Source organism: Hemitrygon akajei, chromosome 30, assembly GCF_048418815.1.
Source record: "Hemitrygon akajei chromosome 30, sHemAka1.3, whole genome shotgun sequence".
In the NCBI taxonomy this organism is placed as follows: Eukaryota; Metazoa; Chordata; class Chondrichthyes; order Myliobatiformes; family Dasyatidae; genus Hemitrygon; species Hemitrygon akajei.
Window position 1 is genome coordinate 5,903,471 of NC_133153.1, and position 22,787 is coordinate 5,926,257.

Consider the following 22,787-nt stretch of genomic DNA (forward strand, 5'->3'; position numbering starts at 1 on the left):
ACGGATGTAGGCAGGAAGGGACTGAACCGGGGCGGGGGGAGATGTACAACAAAGTCAGGGTATGCCGATATGAGTTTGGTAGGGCAGAACAAGCAGAAACAATGGGTCTACCTGGACAGGCAGGTTCATGGATCTTGGGTTAGAGGTAGAAATGGGACGTGGAGTAAGGGAACTATGAGGTTGCAGGCACCAGAGTTAATAAGGTCAGTGATGGTGCAGAAGACAATGACCTGGTGCTCCTTAGTGGGGTCCTGTCTGAGGGGTAAGTAAGAGGAGTGTCTGAGAGTTGTTGCCTGACCTCAGCGAGGTAGGCGTCAGCCCGCCAGACCATTGGAGCATCCCCCCCCCATCTGTGGGTTTGAAGGTGAGACTAGGATTAGTGTGGAGAGTGGTGAGCAGTGCGTTCACAAGGAGTGAGGTTGGAATTGAGAGAGGAGTGGGGAAGTCAAGACAGTTGATGTCTCATTGGCAGTTAGCAATGAAAAGATCCAGAGAAGACAACAGACCAGAGCAGGGTGTCCAGGAAGAAGGGAAGTGTTGAAGATGGGAGAAGGGATCGTTGGTGTGGGCTGAAGTGTCTTTGCTAAAGAAGTAGGCACAGATACAAAGGTGTAGAAGAAGAGCACTGCGCCATGGCAGGTGCAAACTCACTGAGGTGTGGGTGCAGGGGGACAAAGGTGAGACCCTTACTGAGGACAGAATGTTCTGCGTCAGAGAGGGGAAGGTCAGAGGGAATAGTGAATACCTGGCACAAATGAGAGCTGAGAAGCAGTAAGAAACACATTTACAAAGCACGTTCTATAAAATCTCAAGAACTATACTATACTTGGGGAAAACAGAAATTTTAAACCAAAAGGAGAAATTGATATTCATGCCATTAGGTTAGAGGCTACCCAGACAGAATGTGTTGTTCCTTCACTCTGAGGGTGGCCTTATCACGGCATAAAAGGAGGCCGTGTACTGACATGTTGAAATGTGAATGGGAATCTTAATCTACAGGACTACCCTTACCCATGATGCAATATCCAAACAGCTGAGTAAAAAATGTCACCTCATCTTTCTGTGGGATTTTGTTCTTAAGCCAGTTATTCATGAGAGATGCATCCCTTCAAGATGAGATGAGAAGCATTCAAACAGATACACAACATTAATTCTCAGGACTAGGAAAATGAGAGGAACAAGGATACCCTGATCAGGGCCGTCCCTCTCTTCACTCTTCCAGGATTGAAGAATAGCTGGAAGGTGAGTATGAGGCAAGGAATAGTAAAGCAGTCATATGAGAAATAACCAGCAGAAGTGCAGGTTAGGCATGGGAGTTTAACAGAGTGTTGAGAGTGGAGCGTTATACAAACAACAGAAGTTAAACTTCCATCCTTTCAAAGTTCACAGTGCAATTATTATCAAAATATGTATACTCTATACAGCCTCAAGATTAATCTCCTTACAGGCAGCCACAAAGGAAAAGAAACCTAATAGAATCCATTGAAAAAGACCATCAAACACCAAGTGTGCAGAAAAAATCGTGCAAACAATGGAAGTAAGCAAGTAACATTCAGAAGTGAAGTTTGCGAAGGTGAGTCCACAGCCCTGAAGCCAGTCATCACTGCAGCCGGTCCAGGAGCCTGTTAGTTACAGGCCACGGCCTCAGTTCAGCACAGAGATGAGTAAACCTCGCTGAGCAGCTGAATGCTGACTCATCCCTTGACTCTGGCCCCAAGCCCCTCACCATTTCAATCTGGCCTAGAGCTCAAGTCGGTCAAACATCACTTGTTCCTTGCTCTCTGGTCTGGGTCCTGCCATCTTGACTTTTCTTTGCCTCACTTTGCCTCTGAGCTGCCTCTTGGAATCGGCAAAACAAAGGTCCAGGTCCCATCACCTCAATTTGGCCTGTAAACACCACACCACAACCTTCATGCGCCTTCAAGACTTCAGTTCACAACGCAAAAATGCAAGGTGTTACAAAAACTCAGCTCTGAAAGGGAAGTTGCAAGCTATTGATTGCAGTGATGGTTGTCCAGAAAAAGTGTGATGAATAGAGTAGTTAGTAGATTTGTTTGCTGCCAGTAAGGCATCGCTGTGTTTCAACAGCACCATCCTAAACCAGAGATTTCAATGGCTAGGGGAATTGTCCATTGGGAAATAACAAAAACATCTTTAACCCAATTTAAAGATATGCCAATCCACCCAGAAAATATTCACTGCTGTGGAACCTCAATTTGCAACTGCTTGAAAGGTCTTAACTATAGTTTCAGCTGGAGTGTTAAGCCAGTCAGGCTCAGTGTGAGTCTGCAAAGTAAACTTGTAAAAGAACATGCCTCACTTGTCTGATTGTGTCTTCTAGTTATTGTTGATGAATAGCAAGTCCTTCTAGAACATTCCTGTTGCATTCATTATGAATCATTCCTTAAATCTGGACTTGCGTTTCTGTGTTGAGATATGCAACATACTGTAGGCTAAATCATCTAATTATTCCAGGAGTCATTTCCTTTATAAACCTTAAAAAGTGGGTTATCTTCTTGTAACAATACATCTGAACATTTTGCGTCACCGGTAATTTCTACCTTCTGAGTGAAGCAAAGATTCACGTCATTGCTATTATGAGAGTGAGCACTGTCAAGTCATGGCTGTACATGCAGTTTTGCTGTAACATTTAAAATGAATCATGAAAGTTGTTTAGTGCTGAATTGTTTTTTCTTTCTCTTCCTGTGACAACACCATGCAACTAATTACACAGCAATAATCCAGGGCTTCTCTTTGAATCTAACATTATCTGTGTAACTTCAACATTTAGTATTATCAATTGGTCACCAACAGCAAAATTTATTATAGGCTTGCTTCCCCCTTTTCCAACTTGTAGTCAAAATCTATCTGAAATATAATTGAATTCACGAGGACACCGATAATTCTGGAGTAATTTTCGTTGTAGGGTGTTGTTTACACTGTAACATGAGCTATTCACCAATGATTTCAGACAAATAGGAAATCTGCAGAGATACAATAGTCCAAGGGACTAAAACCTGTGACAAGTTAATTGGCCTTACCAATTTCAGTTGACCACAGAGGGAAGCATTTTTGTTTTATTTTAGCTTCTGCTTCAGTGCATCTTTCCATCTTCCCATACAAACATCTGGATCGAGGGCTTTGCTGAACCATTTAGAAAATAACCTAGAATTGCAAAACAATTGTCCTGTTACTTTGGCATGTAATAATGAAGTGAGTGATATCATGTTCTCATGAGTGGGATCAGTTAATTACATAAGTGTCAATATTATTCAAGTGTAAAGGGATTCATGTCAGGGGATTCCTTCATTAGTTCACCTTCAAAATCAATTTTGTTAGGATGTTATTCAAGCAATTTTTTGTCTTCCCATCTACCTATGTTCATTTCATCTGCAGTGCGGTCAGAGTGAATGTTTAAGTGGAAAGGAACAATTGCTTTGTCAAGAGTCAAGATTTAAGGGGCTCCAATATGTTAGTTCATATATGACCAAAAGGAAAGGGCCATTTAGTGATATTTAAATTAGATTCAACGTTGCTCTCAGGTCCCCTTAATCTACTATTCTCCAGCCAGAGGAAACTATTTCCGTAGTAAAGGGGACTTAGTCTGTGAAAAAGCAAATGATAAGTAAGGCAGCACTAAATAATATTATTATAGGCACAAGTACTAAAAGTAAAACACAGCAGCATTTCTTCCTGGAGTTGGAGTCTTTGAAAACAATACTGCTTTCTGGGTGTAACATAGAAACATAGAAAATAGGTGCAGGAGTAGGCCATTCGGCCCTTTGAGCCTGCACCACCATTCAGTATGATCATGGCTGATCATCCAACTCAGAACCCTGTACCTGCTTTCTCTCCATACCCCCTGATCCCGTTAGCCATAAGGGCCATATCTAACTTCCTCTTAAATATAGCCAATGAACCGGCCTCAACTGTTTCCTGTGGCAGAGAATTCCACAGATTCACCACTCTGTGTGAAGAAGTTTTTCCTCATCTCGGTCCTAAAAGGCTTCCCCATTATCCTTAAACTGTGACCCCTCGTTCTGGACTTCCCCAACATCGGAAACAATCTTCCTGCATCTAGCCTGTCCAATCCCTTTAGAATTTTATACGTTTCAATAAGATCCCCCCTCAATCTTCTAAGTTCCAGTGAGTATAAGCCTAGTCGATCCAGTCTTTCTAATGAAGGTCCTGCCATCCCAGGAATCAATCTGGTGAACCTTCTCTGTACTCCCTCCATGGCAAGAATGTCTTTCCTCAGATTAGGGGACCAAAACTGCACACGATATTCTAGGTGCGGTCTCACCAAGGCCTTGTACAACTGCTCCCTGCTCCTGTACTCAAATCCTTTTGCTATGAATGCCAACATACCATTTGCCTTTTTCACCACCTGCTGTACCTGCATGCCCACCTTCAATGATTGGTGTACAATGTCACCCAGGTCTCGTTGCATCTCCCCTTTTCCTAATCGGCCACCGTTCAGATAATAATCTGTTTTCCTGTTCTTGCAACCAAAGTGGATAACCTCTCATTTATCCACATTAAATTGCATCTGCCATGAATTTGCCCACTCACCTAACCTATCCAAGTCACCCTGCATCCTCCTCACAGCTAACACCACCGCCCAGCTTCGTGTCATCTGCAAACTTGGAGATGCTGCATTTAATTCCCTCGTCTAAATCATTAATATATATTGTAAACAACTGGGGTCCCAGCACTGAGCCTTGCGGTACCCCACTAGTCACTGCCTGCCATTCTGAAAAGGTCCCGTTTACTCCCACTCTTTGCTTCCTGTCTGCCAACCAATTCTCTATCCACATCAATACCATACCCCCAACACCGTGTGCTTTAAGTTTGCACACTAATCTCCTGTGTGGGACCTTGTCAAAAGCCTTTTGAAAATCTAAATATACCACATCCACTGGCTCTCCCCTATCCACTCTACTAGTTACATCTTCAAAAAATTCTATATGATTCGTCAGACATGATTTTCCTTTCACAAATCCATGCTGACTTTGTCAGATGATTTCACCTCTTTCCAAATGTGCTGTTATCACATCTTTGATAACCGATTCTAGCATTTCCCCCACCACCGATGTCAGACTAACCGGTCTATAATTCCCCGGTTTTTCTCTCCCTCCTTTTTTAAAAAGTGGAGTCACATTAGCCACCCTCCAATCCTCAGGAACTAATCCAGAATCTAAGGAGTTTTGAAAAATTATCACTAATGTATCCACTATTTCTTGGGCTACTTCCTTAAGCACTCTGGGATGCAGACCATCTGGCCCTGGGAATTTATCTGCCTTTAATCCCTTCAATTTACCTAACATCACTTCCCTACTAACATGTATTTCCCTCAGTTCCTCCATCTCACTAGACCCCCGGTCCCTTACTATTCCTGGAAGATTATTTATGTCCTCCTTAGTGAAGACAGAACCAAAGTAGTTATTCAATTGGTCTGCCATGTCTTTGTTCCCTATGATCAATTCACCTGTTTCTGACTGTAAAGGACCTACATTTGTCTTGACCAATCTTTTTCTTTTCACGTATCTATAAAAGCTTTTACAGTCAGTTTTTATGTTCCCTGCCAGCTTTCTCTCAATCTTTTTTTCCCTTTCCTAATTAAGCCCTTTGTCCTCCTCTGCTGGTCTCTGAATTTCTCCCAGTCCTCAGGTGTGCCTCTGTGCAATCTTCTTCAAGTCAACAGGAATTTTTTTGCTGCTTTTCAGATCTTGTCTTGTGTTTTATCTTTTCAATACATCTTACTCGTGGTGGACCGGCCTGTTGTTTCTGTGGGAACCCATATATCAGAATAATACAGGCATTCCACACATTCTGGGAGGAAAAATCCAGCTGGGGCAGTTTTGATGTTATCTATGGAGATAGTTTTACTTACAGTCCTGTTTCACCTCCCAGTCTAAATTTCCACAATCCTATCATTGATAACCTGGGTTATGAGATCACAGTTTCTATCTAGGATGGAATCTGGGGTTGAAATTATATTTATGGAATTTCTTTTCTTGGACCCATTCCCTTTCTTTGGTCTCCATACTGTCTTGTCGGGTTCTTTTTCTTTTACTTAAACTTTCTCAATACCTTGAGGGAAGCTGTCTCAGGTGTTGGCATTGGTAGGCCAGAGTTCAGGGGTGATCAGGGGTATATTTAGGGGTATATTGTACATTAAGAAATAATGTGTAATATTCTTGTGCACTCCTGTTTTTGGAATTGGTACTTTGTTTATGGACAGTTCCACCTCATGGATTAGTATAACCTACTTTGCCTCCAGAGCAGATCAGGTTTGCTAGTCCTAGCGTAATCTCTTGATTCCTTTGCTCCACCATGCTACTCGATTGCAGCTGGAAAGGAGTGCTGTACTCCACTGTGTGCTTGTTCATTCACACATAGCTTGAAAGCCTTTGCCACTGAAGGAAGACCCTCAATGGGCAGGTATGCAGACAGGGGTGCCAGGAAATGGAGTTTTGTAGTGTTGTAAGTGTTGTGACAGGGTGGGGGGGGGGTGCTCACTACAAGAAGTTGTGAAGATTAACCATGTATATCCCATACAGAGATGAAATATCACAAGAATATACTTAATTATTAGGTCTCCAATAAGATGGGTTGCCAGAAATTGGCCTATGTAATAAATTTCCACACCTGCATTGGTGCAGTGGTTTTGTTTGTCTTATGCAGTCAAAGGTGGTCTTGTGTCTGCTGCTAGATTATCGGCCAGACATTCCTTAGTAAATGTAATGAATGATTTGCAATCACTCAACATACAAGGCGACCAGTATAACATAGCTAATTTTCCATGAGTGGTTTCTCTGCCACCATGATTGCATCCAAATCCTTCGTGGGCCTCTCAAATCAGTGCTTTCCAATTGTGGGCAGGAGGTATTTGTTTCTTTTCTTTTTTAGGGCAGGAGACCCAAAACCTTACCTTCACCATCAGCGTCATGTTTACACCTTGTTTGAAATCCTTTTGAATTGGTTTAGTAGTATCTAGGAGAATTCTTAAAACATCATCCTGATTATTTTTTATTTGTCACTACCAAACCCTGGCCTCCCTAACTGTAGGAAGGTCCATCCTGACAGCGTGCTTTACTTGTTTATTCCTTGGTTTGTTACCATAGCTGTGTCAGGAGCCTGTAGTATGTCCTGGGATGTGTAACATTCTGTGGATGGTCTAGTCAGTAATAAATCATGACAAATGTGGAAGCAGTTCACCTCTGTGTGTTCTCCATCCAGTAGTTGACCAGCATGCCTGACATAATGACAGTCAGTACACACCTGGACTGGTTCTGTTGTATTTACTTGTATCAGCCGTCATGCTGGGCTTTAGCTTCTGCAAATTGAGCTGTATGATTACTTAGAAGATGAACTTGCAACACTTGCGGATGCAGTGGGGTCTTTTAAGAGACTGCTGGATATGAACTTGGAGCTTAGAAAAAAGAGGGTTATGGGTAACCTGAGGCAGTTTCTAAAGTAACTACATGTTCAGCGCAGCATTGTGGGCTGAAGGGCCTGTATTGTGTTGTAGCTTTTTTTTAACGTTTTCTATGCTTTCATGTAATTCAAATTCAATTTCTGGTAAAAAAAAACCTTTTTATAGACGAGAGCAAGGATTACAATTGAGTAGATCCATCTTTCTGAATTTTCATTACTGGTCCATCACAGTACCCTATTAGAGAATAGTGCCCTGAATGATATCATACTACATTAGGTCGTAGAGAAGATGGTTCTACATCTTCCTTGACGGTAAGGATTGTAAGTCATGGCTCTCAGGAATGTATCCCCACTTTAAGGTGTTGTCTTGTAAAAATATTTGCCATTCTCATATCTAGGTCTCCATTCATTGGGAATTTGCTATCATTTTTCAAAGCCACAAACTTGGTTCCTCCCCTTTCTTGACCATTTCCGACACCTCCCTCCCCTTTCTTGATCTTTCTGTCTCCATCTCTGGAGACGGCTTATCTACTGATTTCTACTATAAGCCTACAGACTCTCACAGCTACCTGGACTATTCCTCTTCCCACCCTGTCTCTTGCAAAAATGCCATCCCCTTCTCACAATTCCTCCATCTCCGCCGCATCTGCTCTCAGGATGAGGCTTTTCATTCCAGGATGAAGGAGATGTCTTCCTTTTTTAAACAAAGGGGCTTCCCTTCTTCCACCATCAACTCTGCTCTCAAACGCATCTCTCCCATTTCCCGCACATCTGCCCTCACCCCATCCACCCGCCACCCCACTCAGGATAGGGTTCCCCTTGTCCTCACCTTCCACCCCACCAGCCTCCAGGTCCAAAGTATAATTCTCCGTAACTTCCGCCACCTCCAACGGGATTCCACTACCCAGCACATCTTTCCCTCCCCCCCCCTTTCTGCTTTTCAAAGGGATTGCTCCCTACGAGACTCCCTTGTCCACTCGTCCCCCCCATCTCTTCCCACCGATCTCCCTCCTGGCACTTATCCTTGTAAATGGAACAAGTGCTACATCTGCCCTTACACTTCCTCCCTCACCACCATTCAGGGCCCCAGACAGTCCTTCCAGGTGAGGCGACACTTCACCTGTGAGTCGGCTGGTGTGGTATACTGCGTCCGGTGCTCCCGGTGTGGCCTTTTATATATTGGTGAGACCCGACGCAGACTGGGAGACCGTTTCGTGGAACACCTACGCTCGGTCCGCCAGAAAAAGCAGGATCTCCCAGTGGCCACACATTTTAATTCCACGTCCCATTCCCATTCTGATATGTCTATCCATGGCCTCCTCTACTGTCAAGATGAATCCACACTCAGGTTGGAGGAACAACACCTTATATACCAGCTGGGTAGCCTCCAACCTGATGGCATGAACATTGACTTCTCTAACTTCCATTAATGCCCCTCCTCCCCTTCTTACCCCATCCCTGACATATTTAGTTGTTTTTTTCTCTCTCTCTCTCTCTCTCTCTGCCCATCACTCTGCCTGTTCTCCATCTCCCTCTGGTGCTCCCCCCCATCCCCCTTTCTTTCTCCCGAGGCCTCCCGTCCCATGATCCTTTCCCTTCTCCAGCTCTGTATCACTTTCGCCAATCACCTTTCCAGCTCTTAGCTTCATCCCACCCCCCCCCGGTCTTCTCCTGTCATTTCGCATTTCCCCCTCCCCCCCCCCCCCACTTTCAAATCTCTTACTATCTTTCCTTTCAGTTAGTCCTGACGAAGGGTCTTGGCCTGAAATGTCGACAGTGCTTCTTCCTATAGATGCTGCCTGGCCTGCTGCGTTCCACCAGCATTTTGTGTGTTTAACTTGGTTTGTCCTCTTGGTGGTCTTACTGCAAGAAGTGGTATAGAATACTATAGTAAGACATCATTCTAAAGCAGTAAATTTCTGTTCAGTTAGGTTGAAATTATGTGAAGTATAGTGTATGAGCTTGTGTTTCTTCTCCTTCATTATAGCAGATGTCTACGGCACTTTTTGGAGAAGCAGAATGAGATTTTGTAACACTTCTTGTCTGAAGGTCTATTGCTAAACTGCATTCATCAATTTCTCTAGTGCCACATAGTCTTCTGGGGTAAAAACAAAAGGCTTTTTATTTTTCTGTTTATATCTGTCGTATAAAGGTTTTAACAAAGTCAGGTATGAAAGGTCAAGCTCGATTCAATAGGTCTAGTGTTGATTGTATTGGATAGTTGGTGTTGGCATGTGGCCAAGTGGTTAAGGCGTTTGTCTATTATCGGAAGGTTGCTGGTTTGAGCCTTGGCTGAGGCTTGTGTGTGTGTCCTTGAGCAAACTTAACCACACATTGCTCTGCGATGACACCGGTGCCAAACTGTGTGGGTCCTAATGCCCTTCCCTTGGACAACATTGGTGGCGTGGAGAGGGGAGACTTGCAGCTTGGGCAACTGCCGGTCTTCCATAAAAAAAAAACCCTGCCCAGGCTTGCGCCCTGGAAACTTTCGAAGGTGCAAATCCATGGTCTATCGAGGCTAACAGAGGCCTACACATTGAATAGTGTTGGATATTCTACTCAAGCATCTTTTCGTCTAAATTCAGGGGTCACCTGATTGTTAATTGTCAGACATTGAAAATTTTCTTTTGTATGACAGCAGATTTTTTAAAATGTTAATTATGTAGCCTTTGTCACTTTTAAGAAGTGAGGGTGACGGGGAGCCATTGGCCAGATTGATGCAAGATTTATCCATTTACATAGCATTTGTTGTAATGTCTGTAGCAGTATCAAAATGGCAGGGTTGTATTTTCTCAAAAATCCAAGCTTTGGCTTCGGGAGAGGTCTGTGTCTTATTCATTAGATGAAACATTTTGATTAGAGTTGTTGCTGAAATTCTCCTGTGCAGTTTTTAATCATTTAACATTAGGCTTCCCCTGCTTTACATGTTTTTTTCGCTGAGCTGCAGGGGAGGGAGTGGACAATGGGATGACCCTGTACATCTGTACATTTAGAGGGTGAAGTATGAGGTGAGCCTCATGCCATCTGCTTAGTTTCATACTCATCTCCAGAATACTTTCTTCTGCAAAGAAAGGGGTAGGTTAAAAGCCATGACCTTTGTGTAGTGTCCACCTATGTAGCGTGTGGTGTTGTGTATTTAATATCGTAAGTATATTCTTTGATTAAACATTCTTTGTTTAAGTGGTTCATTTTGGGTCATATATAAGTATGTGAATGGCAAATGTCATTATGTTACTGCGTCATAAGAGCATGCCTTGAAAAAGTAAAACTGAAGCAGACGTGTATTCCCGGGCTCCCATGTTTTTCCTCTGATTAGTTTTTTGAGTTACAAAACATAATGGTGTTGACAATGCCATGCTCTATTTGGGGTGCCAACACATCTGGATGGCAAGAGCAGTGCCTCTCCATCCCAGGGAATGGCCTGCATTGTCCTGGCCGAGTCAATTATTAGAGAAGAATGGTGTACAGATCTGTCAGAACCACTTCCTGCAGCCTCAGAGTCGACTCGTACTACCATCAGGCAGGAGGCCGCAGAACCTGAGGTTGTTTCACAGCCACAAATCTCTCTTGCTGAGCAGAGTGACTACACCGCCCCCCCCCCCCCCCCACCACCTTCGGGGAAGACATCATCCCACAAGAGTAAGAAATCTTCCACAGCGACTAAATCTTTAGGCCTGAATGGGATAATTTAAAATTTACTATAATTCACTACAGGTTATATGTGAATGCATGCATCATAATCGTGTGCCTCGCTAAAGAAAAGACGAAGTAGACACGAGCTCCCGTTTATTTCTTTTGATTAGTTTTTGGCAAAACGTAACAGTGGGTGAATATCTGTTCCTAAGGCAGGTGGTCTCCAGGGACTTCCCTTCTGAGGGACTGGTGTAGAGGAGTGCTGTGAATGTGATTGACTTGAGGAATGACCAAGAGAAAATCTGTAGGTGCTGGAAATCTGAGCAACACACACAAAATGCTGGAGGAACTCAGCAGGCCAGGCAGCATCTATGGAGAAGAGTACAATCAACGTTTTGAGCGGAAGCCCTTCTCCAGTCTTGCTGCAGGGTCTTGGCCTGAAACATAAATTGTTTACTCTTTTCCGTAGATGCTGCTTGGCCTGCTGAGTTCCTCCAGCATTGTGTGTGTGTGTGTTTTCTGAGGAATAAGGTTGGTTTGATGACACTACATTCTCTTATGCAGACTTGCCACATACTATCCACAAATTCTGAATGGTCAGATGTCCAAAAACTCGATGGGAGGTTTATACTGGGGAAGCTGCAGTGGCTCCCTGTACAGGAACAGGCCATTATATTCTTTTACTGGCTTCAGTCAGTCTTTTTAGTAATTACAGCTCGGGGTGTTGGAATTCGGGGTTCAATCTCAACGTCCTGTCTGAGGAGTCTCTGTACGTCTTCCACGTGGAATGTGTGGGTTATGTCTGGTCGCATCCTCTGTCCAAAGGTGTACTGGGTAGGTTAATTAGTCATTGTAAGTTGTCCCGTGGTTAAATCAGGGTTGTCAGGGGTTGCTAGGCCTCTGTATCTCTAATTAAACTAAAATAAACACATCTAGTACATGTGCCTTTAAGGAATACATGATATTCCCATGCATCAGGATAGGATATTGGTCACCAGGCTCTATCGCATAAGCACGTGGTCCCCACCTGGGTGCCTCAGTTCTATCTAAAAAGGGGCCAGTTTGTTGTCTCCAGGCACAAATTAGTGCAACTTTGTAGGGATCTGGTAGAAATTGTGCTGGGCTGAGTCCAGCCGGTCATACAGTGAGGTTTGGTCTGTCTAATCTGCATCCTACTCTGTGTTCTATTTCTTCTTCATTCCATCTCTGACTGAAGAATAAAATATACATCATGTTCAATCTGAGGAGCAGTTGGCGTATTACCCATATTTCTGCTATATTATTAACACATTCAGAATAGCGACCAGCGCAACTACCAGAAACCAGGATGTCAACTATTTTATAGTACTAGGTGGGATGATATAGCACTTGTTGGGAGGTCTCTGAGTTGGACTACTGCTAAATAATAATTCCTTCCAAAATAATACATTTGGTCTAATGTGATCGCATTTGGTGTGAACTGTGATGGTACTGGGTTTACTGACCACAAAGTTAAAAACTCAAAGTCCTTAAGACCTATCGGATATAAATAGCCAAAAGTATAGTCATTAAAGGGAGATTATACTGTAACTACCTAATCTTCAATAATAATTCACTTCCCTGTTTATTCTCCATGGCAAGTTTAGCTGTCAGTACTCACTATTTGAGTGGTGGAACCTCTCTCCCTACCAGGGAGAAGGTACTTCTAACTAACAAAGTAGTTTAAAACTTGGTTTGTTTATTTTCAGTGATACACGTTTAAATCTACACAACATTCTTAAAACACATTTAAAACTCAGAGGATTTCTATCTTAAACATTTCCCAATTACAAACCATTTCCAAAACACAGAGGAATTCTTAAGCTCAAAGGATTAAGCACTTCTAAAACACAGGTACAATTTCTATAAACAAAAAAGCACATACCAAAATACTGTTGAACAAGTTATCTATCGCAGAAACTGAAGCTGGAAGATTGGATTCTAGTTTATCTTGTGTTTGTTACGTCTCCCCTCTCGCTGTGAAACGGGACACCTCTGTTTCCCTTGTGAGGGAGAGAGAGAGCCTGTGGTATGTCGAATTACTGGGTGAACGAGTAGTCTTTGGGGTACTGCAAGTCTTTATTGATGCTTGGCTGCATGCTTGAATGCTCGGTGGGGGGTGCCAATGCTTTTATTTGCTAGTGGGGGGAGGAGGGATCGTTGCTTTGCTGCTGCTTGTGTGTGGAGGGGGTCTGGGTGGGGCTTTGGGGTTCTAACATTTAACTCATTCATTCTTTGGGGCACTCCTGTTTTCGTGGATGTTTGTGGAAAAAAAGAATTTAAGGATGTATGTTGATTACATTTCTCTGACATTAAGTGTACCTTTGAAACCTTTGAAATCTTCTATGTTTCTTGTGATGGTTTTACCCCATTCCTCACAAGCCTGAACTACTCCCTACATTTATACCCTTTCTCTTCCATATGGGTGGCTTCACACACAGATAATGCTTCTCGGATATCCTTTTAACACAAATGATGTAAAAGCATCTTTTGGAGGCATAGATCTTAGTTTCTTCCCATTAATCCTGTAAAGTTAAAATCATTGAGCACATAAAGCCATCCAACTATAAACAGCTATTGATATGCCAAGTGATATTATCTACCTGTTCTACAAGCTTCCTTGAACTAAGCAACTTAAGAGTCAGCTTGTCTGTTTGAAGCAACCCGAATTAAACACCCACTGTCTTATACTACACCTTGAAGCAGGTGCAGTGACTAGCATCTGCTTTCTCACAGGCAGAATGTATGCAAAATTATTCTATAGAGAGTGCTTGTTTAACTTCAAAGTGATTACCGCTTTCTATTTACATTTCAAGAACTGATGACTGACTTCCATTTCGACCAGAAATTAAACAAAGCAATATAGTTAGAAGTTTACTTGTGATCTTTCAAACGGCCACTGCTGTTCATTAGAAAACAAGTTCAGCAAACATGAGACAGAAGCACACTGGCCTAGGACAGTGATTATCCATCACAGAGTATCACAGGAGGAATGTTTGGCTTAAGTTCAAATATAATTGTTTTTATTGTCTGGAACTTCTTGAAGCCTTATTAATTATTATATTGGTTAATACTCTTGGGTGAAATAGAAAGTTACAGCCAATCTGAAGAACATTCTGCCTAGGCTGCTTTCAATTTATAAACACCCAAGTACAGATAAGAACTCATAGTAACTCTACAATGCAAATTAAAATTAGAGGTAAAACCATCTTTAACAGGTTAATTTGCTCTAGGTAGTTTTAACTATTGTTTTCTCCTTCAATTAAGAGGTTAGAGTGGTTTCACAAAATGACCTTTAAACTGTTGTAGCTGGTTTTGAACACAGCCCAACCTTATGGGAACACTTACAACTGCACTGAGATTGGGGAGAACTGGATGTACACATTTTCTGAGCAGTAATTCTGTAACATTTCAGTCTCATTTAAAGACATTGTGAAATCTGCTAACCTAGGAAATGAAACAAATTATTTAGGAAATATACTGCTGAATTTAAGTGTTATCATTTGTTGTAGCTGAAGAATAAATTGCAATATTGGGGTCCTCCTTCTGTTTATTAAATAATGTTTGTGTCTGTAGATATTTCTTTAAGTTGCTGCTTATTTGCACTATTAATCTTTAGCTCTCGTATTTTACATACACATTGCTCAGATTTTGTGGTTAAACATGCAAAAATCATATAGTATTATCTCCACCACTAATAGCTCTGTCAATGTAGACCTACACAGATTAATGAGAAGACCATTAACAACAGTAAGTACCTTTGCCAGCCATGAAAACCCCATAGTCTTTGTCAATGCTGGAGACCAACCACACACTCAGCCCAGATGACTGGCAGGCTTGCTTGCCACAGTGTCTGTTGGCAACCGAAAGCTAATCTGGCCAAGCAATTAAAGTTCCCTGACTTCACTACATCATTATCAATGAGACCTAAGCGAAATTTTGAAGCAGGTGATCATGGTAGAACTGGCAGAGCCTTGGGAAAACCAGATTAAGAAGGCCAAATATCAAGAGCTGGTAGAGCAGTGCAAGAGACAGAGATGAAGGTTTTGCTGGCTGTTCGCTCTGCAGAACCTACTCTCTCCTTGGTTACAAAGAGAAGAGCCATCAGGACCGTCCCTCCAGGTGGCTATGGGTCAAGGGATATGACCTGTAGACCAATGCTGCTGGGACTCAAGGCAGGACATGATGAGCCCTGGCTGGATCACCAGGGTAAGAGTGTCTGATGTTGAAAGACGTAGGTTACATCACTGATGGTGTGTCTCAGCTCATCCTGGGATGTATCGCAGTATCGAGCAGATAAGTGGTTTGTTTCAATCTTGATGAAGCTTAAATCGTATAGTTCAAGGTAAATACCTTTAAAACCAAGAGTCTTGCAGTTCCTTTACAATATTCACTAAATCATTCCAGAAGAGTGTAGGTATTAAGTGAGTTGCACTTGTGAAGAACATAGGAATTACTTTTAAAGGGAACAATCTGTGATGCAGTTCTCTTTCAAATTTTTAATTCCTGCATTAGTAGATTAAAATGAGACCCATGATTGTAAAACATTTTCAGTCTTAAATAGTGTTGTCAAAGGAAGTTGCCCTTGCTGTCATCTTGTGTTGTTGATTCCTTGTCCATTGTTGCCCAATGAGGCCTACGAGATATCTGTCATGCAGTGCACTCACTGGTGTGTCCTCAAAGTAGGAAATAGCCTACCAGGCTCGGATTCAAATCATCTGGGTCAGCTCAACTCCTTACTTTCTGGTGCCCAAGGCAGAGACAGTCGATGCAGTTTTATTCAATCTAAAATCATACGTGCAATGTTCAGAATTTGTAACCTAAATACAGTGGCCAAATTCCTGACCGTTGTCAATGACTCCTCTGGTCTTGCAGTTAGCTCTTCAGTCAGAACTTTTGTTATGCATCAGTGACCTAGAGCACTCTAGCAGTTGGCATTGGGTTGGACAACTGCTTCTGGCAGACAAGTCGACCTTATTAGAGTTAAGCCGCAGAGTAAAATGAATCTCACATGTTCCATAAAAAGCAGGGCACCCTGGAGTGTCTTTGAGAATGTAATCGAATCTGAAGGATAAGTAGATAGTTTGTGAGTAGTTAAAACTTTGTTCAGCTGTATTTTAGAAGTTTAGTGTTTGCAATACTGAGGGAATAATACTTTTTCTTCTGATTCCCGCCCCTTAATTTGTTACCCTACAGAACTCAAGCTGCAGAGTAAAGAGGTTCTTAATCACTTATAAAATCCTGCAGCACAAACAGCCCTTGTGCTCATACAGTGTGATTCAGGCTCAGTGGGAGCTGTATCCTACAGCACAAACAGAACTATTGTGCTCATACAGTGTGATTCAGGCTCAGAGTGAGCTGTATCCTACAGCACAAACAGCCCTTGTACTCATACAGTGTGATTCAGGCTCAGAGTGAGCTGTATCCTACAGCAGAAACAGAACTATTGTGCTCATACAGTGTGATTCATGCTCAGAGTGAGCTGTATCCTACAGCACGAACAGAACTATTGTGCTCATACAGTGTGATTCAGGCTCAGAGTGAGCTGTATCCTACAGCACGAACAGAACTATTGTGCTCATACAGTGTGATTCAGGCTCAGAGTGAGCTGTATCCTACAGCACAAACAGAACTATTGTGCTCATACAGTGTGATTCAGGCTCAGAGTGAGCTGTATCCTACAGCACAGACAGAACTATTGTGCTCATACAGTGTGATTCAGGCTCAGAGTGAGCTGTATCCTACAGCACAAACAGCCCTTGTGCTCATACAGTGTGAGTCAGGCTCAGAGTGAGTTGTATCCTACAGCACGAACAGAACTATTGTGCTCATACAGTGTGAGTCAGGCTCAGAGTGAGTTGTATCCTACAGCACAAATAGCCCTTGTGCTCATACAGTGTGATTCAGGCTCAGAGTGAGCTGTATCCTACAGCACGAACAGAACTATTGTGCTCATACAGTGTGATTCAGGCTCAGAGTGAGCTGTATCCTACAGCACAGACAGTACTATTGTGCTCATACAGTGTGATTCAGGCTCAGAGTGAGCTGTAGGATACAGCACAAACAGAACTATTGTGCTCATACAGTGTGAGTCAGGCTCAGGGTGAGCTGTATCCTACAGCACAAACAGCCCTTGTGCTCATACAGTGTGAGTCAGGCTCAGAGTGAGCTGTATCCTACAGCACAAACGGCCCTTGTGCTCATACAGTGTGATTCAGGCTCAGAGTGAGCTGTATCCTACAGCACGAACAGAACTATTGTGCTCATACAGTGTGATTCAGGCTCAGAGTGAGCTGTATCCTACAGCACAAACAGAACTATTGTGCTCATACAGTGTGATTCAGGCTCAGAGTGAGCTGTATCCTACAGCACAGACAGAACTATTGTGCTCATACAGTGTGATTCAGGCTCAGAGTGAGCTGTATCCTACAGCACAAACAGTACTATTGTGCTCATACAGTGTGATTCAGGCTCAGAGTGAGCTGTAGGATACAGCACAAACAGAACTATTGTGCTCATACAGTGTGAGTCAGGCTCAGAGTGAGTTGTATCCTACAGCACAAATAGCCCTTGTGCTCATACAGTGTGATTCAGGCTCAGAGTGAGCTGTATCCTACAGCACAAACAGACTATTGTGCTCATACAGTGTGAGTCAGGCTCAGAGTGAGCTGTATCCTACAGCACAAACAGACTATTGTGCTCATACAGTGTGATTCAGGCTCAGAGTGAGCTGTATCCTACAGCCCAAACAGCCCTTGTGCTCATACAGTGTGATTCAGGCTCAGAATGAGCTGTATCCTACAGCACAAATGGCCCTTGTGCTCATACAGTGTGAGTCAGGCTCAGAGTGAGCTGTATCCTACAGCCCAAACAGCCCTTGTGCTCATACAGTGTGATTCAGGCTCAGAGTGAGCTGTATCCTACAGCACAAACTGAACTATTGTGCTCATACAGTGTGATTCAGGCTCAGAGTGAGCTGTATCCTACAGCACAAACTGAACTATTGTGCTCATACAGTGTGATTCAGGCTCAGAGTGAGCTGTATCCTACAGCACAAACAGCCCTTGTGCTCATACAGTGTGATTCAGGCTCAGAGTGAGCTGTATCCTACAGCACAAACTGAACTATTGTGCTCATACAGTGTGATTCAGGCTCAGAGTGAGCTGTATCCTACAGCCCAAACAGCCCTTGTGCTCATACAGTGTGATTCAGGCTCAGAATGAGCTGTATCCTACAGCACGAACAGAACTATTGTGCTCATACAGTGTGATTCATGCTCAGAGTGAGCTGTATCCTACAGCACGAACAGAACTATTGTGCTCATACAGTGTGATTCAGGCTCAGAGTGAGCTGTATCCTACAGCACGAACAGAACTATTGTGCTCATACAGTGTGATTCAGGCTCAGAGTGAGCTGTATCCTACAGCACAAACAGAACTATTGTGCTCATACAGTGTGATTCAGGCTCAGAGTGAGCTGTATCCTACAGCACAGACAGAACTATTGTGCTCATACAGTGTGATTCAGGCTCAGAGTGAGCTGTATCCTACAGCACAAACAGCCCTTGTGCTCATACAGTGTGAGTCAGGCTCAGAGTGAGTTGTATCCTACAGCACGAACAGAACTATTGTGCTCATACAGTGTGAGTCAGGCTCAGAGTGAGTTGTATCCTACAGCACAAATAGCCCTTGTGCTCATACAGTGTGATTCAGGCTCAGAGTGAGCTGTATCCTACAGCACGAACAGAACTATTGTGCTCATACAGTGTGATTCAGGCTCAGAGTGAGCTGTATCCTACAGCACAGACAGTACTATTGTGCTCATACAGTGTGATTCAGGCTCAGAGTGAGCTGTAGGATACAGCACAAACAGAACTATTGTGCTCATACAGTGTGAGTCAGGCTCAGGGTGAGCTGTATCCTACAGCACAAACAGCCCTTGTGCTCATACAGTGTGAGTCAGGCTCAGAGTGAGCTGTATCCTACAGCACAAACGGCCCTTGTGCTCATACAGTGTGATTCAGGCTCAGAGTGAGCTGTATCCTACAGCACGAACAGAACTATTGTGCTCATACAGTGTGATTCAGGCTCAGAGTGAGCTGTATCCTACAGCACAAACAGAACTATTGTGCTCATACAGTGTGATTCAGGCTCAGAGTGAGCTGTATCCTACAGCACAGACAGAACTATTGTGCTCATACAGTGTGATTCAGGCTCAGAGTGAGCTGTATCCTACAGCACAAACAGTACTATTGTGCTCATACAGTGTGATTCAGGCTCAGAGTGAGTTGTAGGATACAGCACAAACAGAACTATTGTGCTCATACAGTGTGAGTCAGGCTCAGAGTGAGTTGTATCCTACAGCACAAATAGCCCTTGTGCTCATACAGTGTGATTCAGGCTCAGAGTGAGCTGTATCCTACAGCACAAACAGACTATTGTGCTCATACAGTGTGAGTCAGGCTCAGAGTGAGCTGTATCCTACAGCACAAACAGACTATTGTGCTCATACAGTGTGATTCAGGCTCAGAGTGAGCTGTATCCTACAGCCCAAACAGCCCTTGTGCTCATACAGTGTGATTCAGGCTCAGAATGAGCTGTATCCTACAGCACAAATGGCCCTTGTGCTCATACAGTGTGAGTCAGGCTCAGAGTGAGCTGTATCCTACAGCCCAAACAGCCCTTGTGCTCATACAGTGTGATTCAGGCTCAGAGTGAGCTGTATCCTACAGCACAAATGGCCCTTGTGCTCATACAGTGTGAGTCAGGCTCAGAGTGAGCTGTATCCTACAGCACAAACTGAACTATTGTGCTCATACAGTGTGATTCAGGCTCAGAGTGAGCTGTATCCTACAGCACAAACTGAACTATTGTGCTCATACAGTGTGATTCAGGCTCAGAGTGAGCTGTATCCTACAGCACAAACTGAACTATTGTGCTCATACAGTGTGATTCAGGCTCAGAGTGAGCTGTATCCTACAGCACAAACAGCCCTTGTGCTCATACAGTGTGATTCAGGCTCAGAGTGAGCTGTATCCTACAGCACAAACTGAACTATTGTGCTCATACAGTGTGAGTCAGGCTCTGAGTGAGCTGTATCCTACAGCACAAACTGAACTATTGTGCTCATACAGTGTGATTCAGGCTCAGAGTGAGCTGTATCCTACAGCACAAACTGAACTATTGTGCTCATACAGTGTGATTCAGGCTCAGAGTGAGCTGTATCCTACAGCACAAACTGAACTATTGTGCTCATACAGTGTGATTCAGGCTCAGAGTGAGCTGTATCCTACAGCACAAACAGCCCTTGTGCTCATACAGTGTGATTCAGGCTCAGAGTGAGCTGTATCCTACAGCACAAACAGAACTATTGTGCTCATACAGTGTGATTCAGGCTCAGAGTGAGCTGTATCCTACAGCACAAACAGAACTATTGTGCTCATACAGTGTGAGTCAGGCTCTGAGTGAGCTGTATCCTACAGCAGAAACAGAACTATTGTGCTCATACAGTGTGATTCAGGCTCAGAGTGAGCTGTATCCTACAGCACAAACAGAACTATTGTGCTCATACAGTGTGATTCATGCTCAGAGTGAGCTGTATCCTACAGCACAAGCAGAACTATTGTGCTCATACAGTGTGAGTCAGGCTCAGAGTGAGCTGTATCCTACAGCACAAACGGCCCTTGTGCTCATACAGTGTGATTCAGGCTCAGAGTGAGCTGTATCCTACAGCACAGACAGAACTATTGTGCTCATACAGTGTGATTCAGGCTCAGAGTGAGCTGTATCCTACAGCACAAACGGCCCTTGTGCTCATACAGTGTGATTCAGGCTCAGAGTGAGCTGTATCCTACAGCACAAATGGCCCTTGTGCTCATGCAGTGTGATTCAGGCTCAGAGTGAGCTGTATCCTACAGCACAAACGGCCCTTGTGCTCATGCAGTGTGAGTCAGGCTCAGTGAGCTGTTGATTAGTCCCCCTTGTCTTCCATAATCCTGCAATTTCTCTGGTTCATTTCTTTTTTGAAATTTACTCTTGTGCTTTAAATCTGTTGAACTGTGTTTGTAGATCTTCACTTCTTCACACCCATCATGAGGATAATGCTTGGTCTAGGTTTGGTGTCAATAGCTGGAGGCTGGCATGCCATATGTATCAGCTGTACACCTTTGATGCAGACACTATAATCCCTGATCACGGTGTGGCTAATTTTGGAAGGGCAGTTTGTGCAATTTTAATTCTAAAGGATGACCTTGTGAATTATGTATCCTAATGTGATAGGAAGTGTTACAGCAGTAGTCAGCTGACATTTCCTGGGGATGGGCCAGCACAACAGTGATTGAGGTTGCTTTGGGGAGGGAGCATAGGGAAGCCTTCAAACTCCCCTGGGATGTAAGTTTTTACCAGTTCCCTTGTTAATATGACATTTGCTTAGCAGGAGTGCATTTTGTCTGTAGTTGCAGCACCGTATTCCACACTCTGTTCCCTTTCAGTTATTTCAGGGTATTTGCATGTGGAAGGATATATTTGGATGACACACAAATGAAAACTTTTCACCGTATCCCAGTGACAATAAACCAATACTATTTCATGTTTATGTACTGTTGGGTCGTAGAAATGCTGGATTAGCTGCATCCACTGTGACTGATGACTTTTGATGTGTGTGCAGAGCAACGTGCCTTTGGAAATACAGAATACTCATTGCTGTTCCCTTCCTGAACTTGGTAGAGCTGTGGCCTCCGTCGGTCGTGGTCGACCATGGATACTGTGCCTCTGGTAGTCACTGAGAGTGGCTTCTCCAGGGTACAAGCCAGGGCAGAGTTGATATGGAGATCCATCTGTTGCCCATACAGTGGGACCCCCCTCTCCATGCTGATGACAGGTCCAAAGGAACGATGAAAGTCGATACAGTTTGGTGCCAGCAGCATCGCAGGGGTTGCCGTGGCGATGCTGGGGACAGCAGTCAGCCGTCTTCGGGACTCTGACTCCGGATTTTTCCTTGGGGTTTACTCCCAAAGGCTTTCCCATGAGCGGGTATGGCCGCAAGGCAGCAGAGGTTTGAAATCAGAGTTTTCCCTCTCCTAGATGAGCTACCATTCATGGTTAATGAGCCCCATCTGCCCGGAGCAACTGGTTTTAAGCCACCAGTGGCCCGCCTTTGCCCCTTCTCCAGTCAGTGAGAACAGATCTGCCGGGCATAAGAACTATGCCACACGTGAAGGCCAGGAGTTGGACTTGGTTGTCAGAGGCTGTTTGAGACGCACGCCATGAAAAGCATTTGTTTAGCTGTGGGAGCTCGTCCCCACTACCACCCTTCAGCTATGATTACCCTTGGAGCTGGGTAGAACATCTCAACATAATAAATCTGCTGTAGGATGGGTTGTTGAACCAGGAGGATATGGAAACTGGCAGGTCCTATTTCTCTGTTAAATGACCCCAAGTAGGTCTCATCGTTCTTTGAGAGGCTTCAGGAAATTTTTGCCGTGTTTTCTGTTCCTGTGTGTTGAACTTGGTGTCTTGTTGGCGGTGCCATTTGTGGTGACTGAGTTCTGGTTGGCTGTAATGCCTCCTTTGTCCAGTAACCCAACGGCCTTCTGCTTGCATAGAGGATGGCTATTTGGAAGGTCCTGAAAGCTTTACCTGTGGATAAGATGATACCTCAGCTGTGAGTGAGTTGGGGTTTTGGAAGAAGGGGTAGCA

General features: G+C 43.7%; 1 protein-coding gene across 4 annotated transcripts in view; it reads left to right on the forward strand.

The window, feature by feature from the left end:
• cgnl1 (cingulin-like 1) overlaps nt 1-22,787 on the forward strand; it is a 214,784-nt gene that overhangs the window by 14,500 nt on the left and 177,497 nt on the right. The window contains exon 1 of one of the 4 annotated variants that reach the window (XM_073032899.1): nt 1,448-1,573. The exons of the other annotated variants lie outside the window; for them this stretch is intronic. The gene's annotated coding sequence lies outside the window, so the exon portion shown is untranslated. Of the gene's footprint in view, nt 1-1,447; nt 1,574-22,787 lie in introns of those variants that run through there. 4 annotated transcript variants of the gene reach the window in all.